General features: G+C 33.9%; 3 long non-coding RNA genes and 1 pseudogene across 3 annotated transcripts; 3 read left to right on the top strand and 1 right to left on the bottom strand.

The window, feature by feature from the left end:
• Positions 1,620-2,794, bottom strand: LOC110270162. Its single transcript, XR_002359359.1, has 2 exons — positions 2,684-2,794; positions 1,620-1,780 (listed from the first exon to the last, which is right to left on the bottom strand). It is a non-coding gene; the product is annotated as an uncharacterized LOC110270162 (long non-coding RNA).
• Positions 5,383-5,824, top strand: LOC110271183. The gene is made up of 2 exons (XR_002361595.1): positions 5,383-5,455; positions 5,681-5,824. It is a non-coding gene; the product is annotated as an uncharacterized LOC110271183 (long non-coding RNA).
• LOC110265996 lies at positions 5,830-6,910 on the top strand (annotated as a pseudogene).
• Positions 7,075-7,931, top strand: LOC110271182. The gene is made up of 3 exons (XR_002361594.1): positions 7,075-7,224; positions 7,616-7,749; positions 7,819-7,931. It is a non-coding gene; the product is annotated as an uncharacterized LOC110271182 (long non-coding RNA).

An 8,353-nucleotide genomic window follows, 5' to 3' on the forward strand; every position in this document is an offset into this window, starting at 1 on the left:
ATGTTGTAAACATCCACGTCACTCATTCCATTAACTATTCGGGTCAAATTTAATAATAGGACAACATTATATTGAACCCATTTAAAACTTTTCAGGATAGAAAAAGGACATCTAAATGTTAGCGATCAAATTAAAATTTTGGTCCAAATGTTGGGACTAAAATAATACTTTACCCTTGAAAATAAGTTGTCACTATTTGAATTTTCAAAAATATTTTTTGTACACCAAAATCAACACTAAAATAAACTACCATGTATTTATGTAATTGACCATTAGGCTTTCCAAATAGACTTTTCTCCCCATTCGGTGATTGGGTCGAGGTTATAACTTTATAATTATCGAAAACAAATGTATTTATGTATAGGATTAATCACCAAAAACGTGCTCAAATTATACAAATACTGACAATAATGACCTCCACTTTTATTATTAACAAAAAAATCTTTAATAATTTAAAAACATGCACGAAATATCCATCCGTAAAGAGAGATGCACTCTGTTAACAACACTATTGTAGCTTTGTCTTCTTCTCTTCCCAACGGCAGAAGCTACAATACAACCATAAATTACACCCAGAACTACAAAGCGAACACAATCGGAATCAAAAGGCAAGTGCAACGGTCAAAACTGGAAGGCAAGCGCTACAACTGGAACAGGAAGGCGAGCACGGCAAGATCTAGAGGGAGAGCACGATCAGATCTATAAGGCGAGCATGATGGGATAGGAGTTGGCTCCGCCTCAATTCTCCTTCCTGGATCATTCGCCATCGCGACAAAAACTTCTGCCTCCTCCATTATTTTTCTCTCATTGTCATTGACTTCTTCACCATTCACTTTTGATTTTGTTTCTATTGTTAAATCTGTTATTGAAATCAGAGTGAGTTAACTACAAAAAAAAAAGGGTTAAAATGGAGGTTTTTTAAGGTAATTACGGCGGTTACAACTGCCATTATTACCGAAAATGGCGCCCCCAAGAAATGCCGGAATTCTGGGCGCCATTCTGGTTATTACAGCGGTTTTTTGAAAACCGCCGTAATAACTAGTGGATAATACGGCCGTTTTTTGGCGGTTAAAACGGCGGTTTTAACCGCCATTTTAACCAAATAAAACGGCGGTTTTGTTGTTGTTTAAAATGGCGGTTTGTAACTGCCGTTTTTTCCTGGGTTTAATGGCATCTTCTTGTTTAAAATGGCGTTTCTAACCGCCGTTTTTACCTTGGTTTAATGGCATCCTTCTCGTTTAAAATGGCGTTTATAACCGCCGTTTTTACCTATATTTAGTGGCATCCTTTTCGTTTAAAATGGCATTTTTAACGCCGTTCTTACCAAGATATAATGGCACCATTTTCATTTAAATTGGCATTTTTAACCGCCGTTTTTACCAGGATATAATGGTACCATTTTTGTTTAAAATGGCGTTTTTAACCGTCGTTTTTACCTAATTGCAATTTTATACTTTTTAAAATGAGATTGAAACTATGTATTTATAGTGACATTTTTAGAACTCAAACTTTAAAATCTCATAATAACCAAAAAGCATAACCTTAAATCAAACATCATAACAAAATTTTTAATTCATACACAATCTTCGAAAATAAAAAATCATAATCCAAAAATAAAGTATCAAAGATAACATTTTTCAATAATTTGTCTTAACATATATCTATAATACTTAATACATAAAATCTTTATCATACAAGATCATGCTTCTTTGTTGCTCGCTCCAGAAGACCTACTTCCTAACTCTCTTGGTGATGGAATCTCACTCTCTTGATCCAATCCCTACAACAAAAATATAATTATGAGCACAATAAAAAAGGATATAAAACTGAATCTGAAACTATTAATATAAAATTATTCAATCAAAAAAGAAAAGATCAAAGATCACATAAAACTGAATCTGAAACTATTAATATAAAACTGAATTTGAAACTATTAATATATAATCCAACAAGGTCATATGAATGCAACTTCTGCAAGAGAGGCTTCTCTAATGCACAAGCACTTGGAGGTCACATGAGCCTTCATAGGAAGGACAAAGCAAAGATCAAAGAGTAGCAACAATTTTCTTCTTCTTCAAATCAAACTACTCATCATCAACAATTTTTATTGGAGGGGAATCTTGGTAGTAACAATGATAATAATAATAATAAAGAGCTTTTGAATGTGCTTCATCAACCAGTTATGGACGATGAAACCAATAATAATAATGTTGTGATGATGAGGCAGTTACCACTCTTTTCAGAATTATCATCATCACCTCCTCCTCATCATCATCTTCAACAGCAAGAGGATCAAATTTCTGGTCAACAAGGTCCCTCATCATCTTCAGAATTAGACCTTGAACTAAGATTAGGGCTTGAGCCTCCACAAGGATCTAATTCATCATCAGCTAGCAACTACTTCAATCTAATTTTGGTTATTATAATATTAACTTAGCTTCATTAAAAAATCCAAAAACTTGTTTAAACCATCGTTATACTCATGCGTGATTCGTGGTTTTCCAATCCATGACTTATCGATTGACATGACTAAGAGGGACTACAAATAGGGATTTTAAAAAATCTATTCATTAAAATTCTATATATATTCTGAAGGAAAGAAATTTATTCTTTTATATGCAAATAGATATTAAAAACTTACTTAAATAGTATTTAAAAGAAAATATAAGAAAATTATAATTACCTCTTTCAAATGATAATTCCCTTCTTTTTTCTTTCCCAGCAAATATTAAAACTTGAAACTTTCAAAGTAAAGTAGCTAGCAGCAAGAGTTGAAGAAGATCTAAAACCTGTTTCAAATAATCAGCATGCACGTGGTCAACTAGAATGACATATTGATATATATATATATATATAGACCAAAATTTTCAACTCAAAATAATAAGAAATGTATAAACTCAAAACAGTGTGCAGCCTACAATAGAAATGGAAAAACTACTTGCAGGTCTGACATCTGAGATAAAGAAAAAATTTTAGAAGTGTAGATGAAAGTTGCAAATGATTTAATTTTGCCTTGTTCATACTATTTTAAACAAAGACTAACAAAATTATAAATAAAGAAATTATATTTGCACAATTTTTCATGTTATCTCAACTAAGTTCAAATATTAATTGCTTTTCTAATTCTCACCATAACCGAAGAAAAACTCAATTAATAAGATTCAAATAAGATTGGCGAACATAGAAAACATTATTTACTGAAACTGTGTTTAGTTTACTGCAAATTAAACAATTGAATATTGAACCTTTTGCTTTACAGGGTTTTCTTACTGTATAAACCCTAAATTAACTTTAGGCATTTAATTCATAACATATATCTATAAAGATATTTCTATTAAACACAGTCATAAAAAAGACATTTTTATTAGACACATCCACGAAGACACTTTCATTAAACACAATTATAAATAAAAGTTGGCAGAAATTGACAGAAATACTGTTGGTAACATAGAGGGACCGATATCAATAATGCTTTTGTTCACTAAAAAAAAGAAAAAGAAAGAGTAGTAGTATAGTACCTCTTTTTTAAAGTTACAAATCATAAATGGGAGGCAATGTTGATCAGATAAAAAAACTTTACACACCAATCAATAGTATATTGAATCCCAGAAACAATTCAATAATTTTATTTAGTGAGAGAATGATGAAGAGAAAACAAAGCACTATTAAATATAGTTTTAGTACATAACATATGCTATATTTATATACATTCCAATTGGGAAGGAATAAATAAAAAGAGTATATAGAATAATAATTCAACTAGAGACAAATAGTATCCATAGAGAGAAAAGAATTAATAGAGATCAAACTATATACGTCATCTAATTTATCTCCAAATAAAATTAATTAAGGCACTACAAAAAATATTGATAAAAATGGCAGTAATTTTATGGCGGGTCAAAAAAACTGCCATTATGTTTGTTAATTACAGCAGCGCCAACTCATGCCATAATGCTAATGGTCTTTGTGGCAGCTTTGTTGATTGTGGCGTTTCAAACTGCCATAGAATTTTTTTCCATTTTTAACTCGAGCGATGTTGCATATGAGAGTGTGATTAGTATTGTTGCATATGAGAAAATGAGGATGAGTGTCAATGACGAACCCTAATTTCTTGCCATTGTTCATCTTTCTGATTTGTCATTCAACTCCTCGCTATCGCTCATCCCTTTGTTGCAGCTCATCTCCTCGCTGCTGCAAGCAACGCCGTTGTTGCTGCCTTCAGTGAACTTCTATGATTTGGCTTTGATCTGAAGATTTGTTAGCGTTCGTCTCATCACGATCGTTCATCTCCTCGCCATTGCAAGAAACACCGTTGTCGCCTTCAGTGAGCTTCAACGATTTGACTTCGATATGAAGATCGCCGCTCATCTCATCGCCATCATTCAGCTCTGCACCATCGCAAGCAACACCGTTGTCGCTGCCTTCTATGATCTGATTTTCAATCTGGCTCACCTCCTCACCTCTTGCTGCCTTCAGCAAGCTTCTACAATTTGGTTTCACCATCTCTGTCACTTCTAATAGGTAATCTACTTAATCTTCTTCTTTGATTTTTTCCTTCCTGTTCATCCTTTTAGATCTAGTTCATGCTCTAGTAGAAAGAAACAAAGAATGCTGGTTCTTTTGTGTATTTTAATTTTCTGTTCCGTTGTTATTTTCTTGCTTCTGATTTTATTTAGTTTGAGACCTAATCTGTTCTATTAAACTAAATGATCTCATAATCTGCATCATTTGTCCGAAATTAGTACAACACAACACTTTACTTTCTCTTCAAAACAAGTCACGGCATTGTGGAGGAACTGATTGGGTTTGGAGCAAGAGTGCACGCTTGTGAAAGGAACGAAGCTGAGCTCACTAAGTCTCTCATCTAATGAAATGATTCTGGTTTTGAGGTTACTGACTCTGTTTGCAATGTCTTTGTTCTTCATCAGAGGGAGAAGCTGATGGACTCTGTGTGTTCTAAATTCCAAGGGAAACTCAACATCCTTGTAAGCTCTCTTCTTTCTCTGCATTTCATCTGTTTGATATTATTCCCCAACTAAAACTATTGTGTATGTTTTGAATTTACATTAATTGATATTATTCCCCAATTAACACTATTTTGCATAATTCGAGTCTATAAATTTTCAAACAATAATAGGAAAAAAAAATTAATATTCTTATAGTTGAAATTTTCAAGCTGCACTATTTTTTGAAGGTGCAGGAGGATGACTTTACAATTCTTCAAGATCCCTCTTAAGTCTTTACTCTTCCACTGCTTCCTGCTCTTACTCTTCTGATTATGACAACATTTTTGTATATTAAGCTTTCATTATAATGTATAAAAAATTAATCATGATTTGTATATGATTTTCATTATAATATAAAATCTTCTGATGCGGCAGAGTTGGTTGCATAACAGGGTGACTTGGTCATACATACCCCTCTCTTCATCGAGGTTACAACTTCACTAAAGCAGGTTTCTTTTTTTCTATCTTATTTTATTATTCTTAGCTTTGGAATCTGCCTTTGAAGTTTGTTGTGGCCTTAATTGGGTCTATAAATTAAGTAAAGTTTGGATGAGAAATTGGTTAAAAAATCTGTCATTCTGTCTCTAATGTTTGTTAATAGATTTGATTTTGCCGATGATGTCTTAATTAATTGGGTTCCTTTCTTTTATCTTCTTTTTTAATGATTATTTCAGAGGAGAAGATCTTGGAAATCTTAGGTACGGTTTGTTGAGGATATTTTTGAAGCACTACTTGTCTTGTCTGCAGATGCATGCTGCTCTATATAAATAGTATTCTAAGACCATAATCAACTTCAAATTATCACACCAAACTCTTGAGGATTTACATTCCTGATGTCAACTATCTACTGATGATTCTCAGTCTCACCGTCACAATTAGTTTCAGAGACATGATGAAGATTGGCTATGCAGCAGGTTTGGCTATAATTTGTGGAATGCTTGTAACAACTAGTCTAATGTCACTTATCATCTCATTGTGTTGGGAGAAGAACTTGAGCGTATCCGCGTGCTTTCTGCTATGCTTTAGTTTTGTTGAGGCGGTGTATCTCTCTGCTTGTCTGCTACAGATTCACAAAGGAGCCTGGTATCTGCTTATTCTTTTGACAATGGCAATGACAATCATGCTCTCGTGGCACTATGGAACTGTCAAGAAGTATGAGTTTGATATGCAAAACAACAGAATGGCTCGTAGATGTGAGTCCGGGTCTCGCGATCGCCAGGGTGCCTGGGATTGGCTTTATCTACACCGACATTGTAGCAGGAATCCCAGCTTTCTTCTCACACTTCATTACTAATTTTCCCGCGTTCCATCAAGTCCTGATCATGCTATCCTTCAAGTCTATGCCGGTGCCTTATGTCTCCGAAGGCAAAAGGTATCTCATAGGCCGGATTGGCCCAAAAGATTACAAGATTTACCGCTACATCGTCAGATATGGATACTGCGATCACATCAGGGATACTGGCGACTTTGAGGAGCACATCATTCGTTCCATAGGGGAATTCATTTCCATTGAGGAGAGAGATATTGAATCCGTGGATGCCGCCACCGCCACAAATGAAAGAATGATTGTTGTAGGGAATTCTTCAACAACGCATGGACATAACAATGCTCTAGTTCTTCTGGATGCATATCAGGGTCCAGCGGTGAACAATGAATCTCAGATCATTCCAGTTCCTGACACGGAGGGTACAAGCAAGAAGAAGCGAAAGAAGGTTCGGTTCATGCTGCCTGTTAATAGTCCTAAAATAATGCAGCCATGTGTGAGGAAGGAACTTTTGGACCTAATTGATGCCAGGGAGAGCGGTAGTGCTTATTTCTTAGGCCAATCACACCTAGTAGTGCGTGACGGCTCAAACTTTCTCAAGAGATTCTTAATCATGGTCTATCGTTTTAGTATGCATTAATATATTTGTTCTTGGTATATATATATATATTTGTTTTAGTATGCATTAATATATCATTTTAGTATGCATTAATATATTTGTTTTTGGTATATTCTCAAGAGATTCTTATATATATATATATACCTTGTTTTTGGTATGCATTAATATATTTGTTTCCCAGAAACATCTCTTTAGCTAATTACCTTGGTCATTAACCTTTTAGTGTGCTGTTGGACAATGTATGCATGAAAGGGCCAAAATCTTCAGCAATTTGCTCTCTCCTCCAACACGTGCTTCTTCTAGACCCAATGGAAAAGCCATAATTGCTATGTCAAGTATGACTTCACTTTGCTGCAATGAGATTTATACTGGTGTTTTAAAATAATGCATGTCCTTTCTTAAATGGATGAATTTGATAAATTACTTTGTGTGCATACCTTTCGATGCATCTTGTATGCTTTGGTTTCCTCTCATTTTAACTTTTCAATTTTTAATTCTCGAAAGAAATACAAACTAAAGGGGGGTAATTGCAGGGCTAATAGTGGAAAATATTTTCTTCTTGATAGAAGATAATGAACAAATGTATTGTAGGTAAAAAGAAAATGCGATAGGTCTACCAATCTAATTTTATTTTTTCTCTTTATATTATTTGACTAGTTATATATTGTTTTTAATGACATCTTTTCTTTATTATAATTTCAATTTATAACAGCCAGCTTGATAGAGGAGAGGTACCTACAAATCTTTGTAAGAGATGAGTTTGGATAATGAAAATGGAGTGTTGGAGCAAGAAACAAAGATGTTGGAGCAAGTTCTCGGGATGAAACTCACACAAGAGACCAAAAAACTAAGGCAGGCTTGTTTTAAAGTTAATTACAAAAGGAAAAAACTTTTGGCCTCCAAATCTTATTCATCATCACTTAGCTAAGCTACTTGTCTTGTATATTCATATTCTAAGTAGTTAAAACAGCACTTATTAGATGGTTTAAATACATTATTAGATATTAACATAGTTTAGGGAACTGGATGGAAGATTTGACTGATTAGTGTATATTGCAATGCTTGTATTTTGGTAAGTTTAGTAAGACAAGGTTTTGTTTAGGAGTTATTACTTTTGATTTTTAATAATAAAAAATTATTTATTTAATGCGATAAAAATGATGGTAAAAATTATTTTTTTAAACGATAAAAAATGTCACTGTCAGTGTAAAACGGCGGTTTAAAAATGCCATTTTAACCAACCAAAACGTTACTGTCACGGTAAAATGGCGGTTCAAAAATGCCGTTTTAACCAACTAAAACGCCACTCTGTCAGGGTAATAATGGCGGTTCAAACCGCCGTTTTAACCTATCCAAAAATCGCCATTTTAACCATGGAAATAACGGCGGTTTGACCCGCCGTTTTAACCTATTCAAAAACCGCCGTTTTAACCCAGGGAATTATGGCGGGTTTCTGAAAACCGC

This window comes from Arachis ipaensis, chromosome B01 (assembly GCF_000816755.2).
Source record: "Arachis ipaensis cultivar K30076 chromosome B01, Araip1.1, whole genome shotgun sequence".
In the NCBI taxonomy this organism is placed as follows: Eukaryota; Viridiplantae; Streptophyta; class Magnoliopsida; order Fabales; family Fabaceae; genus Arachis; species Arachis ipaensis.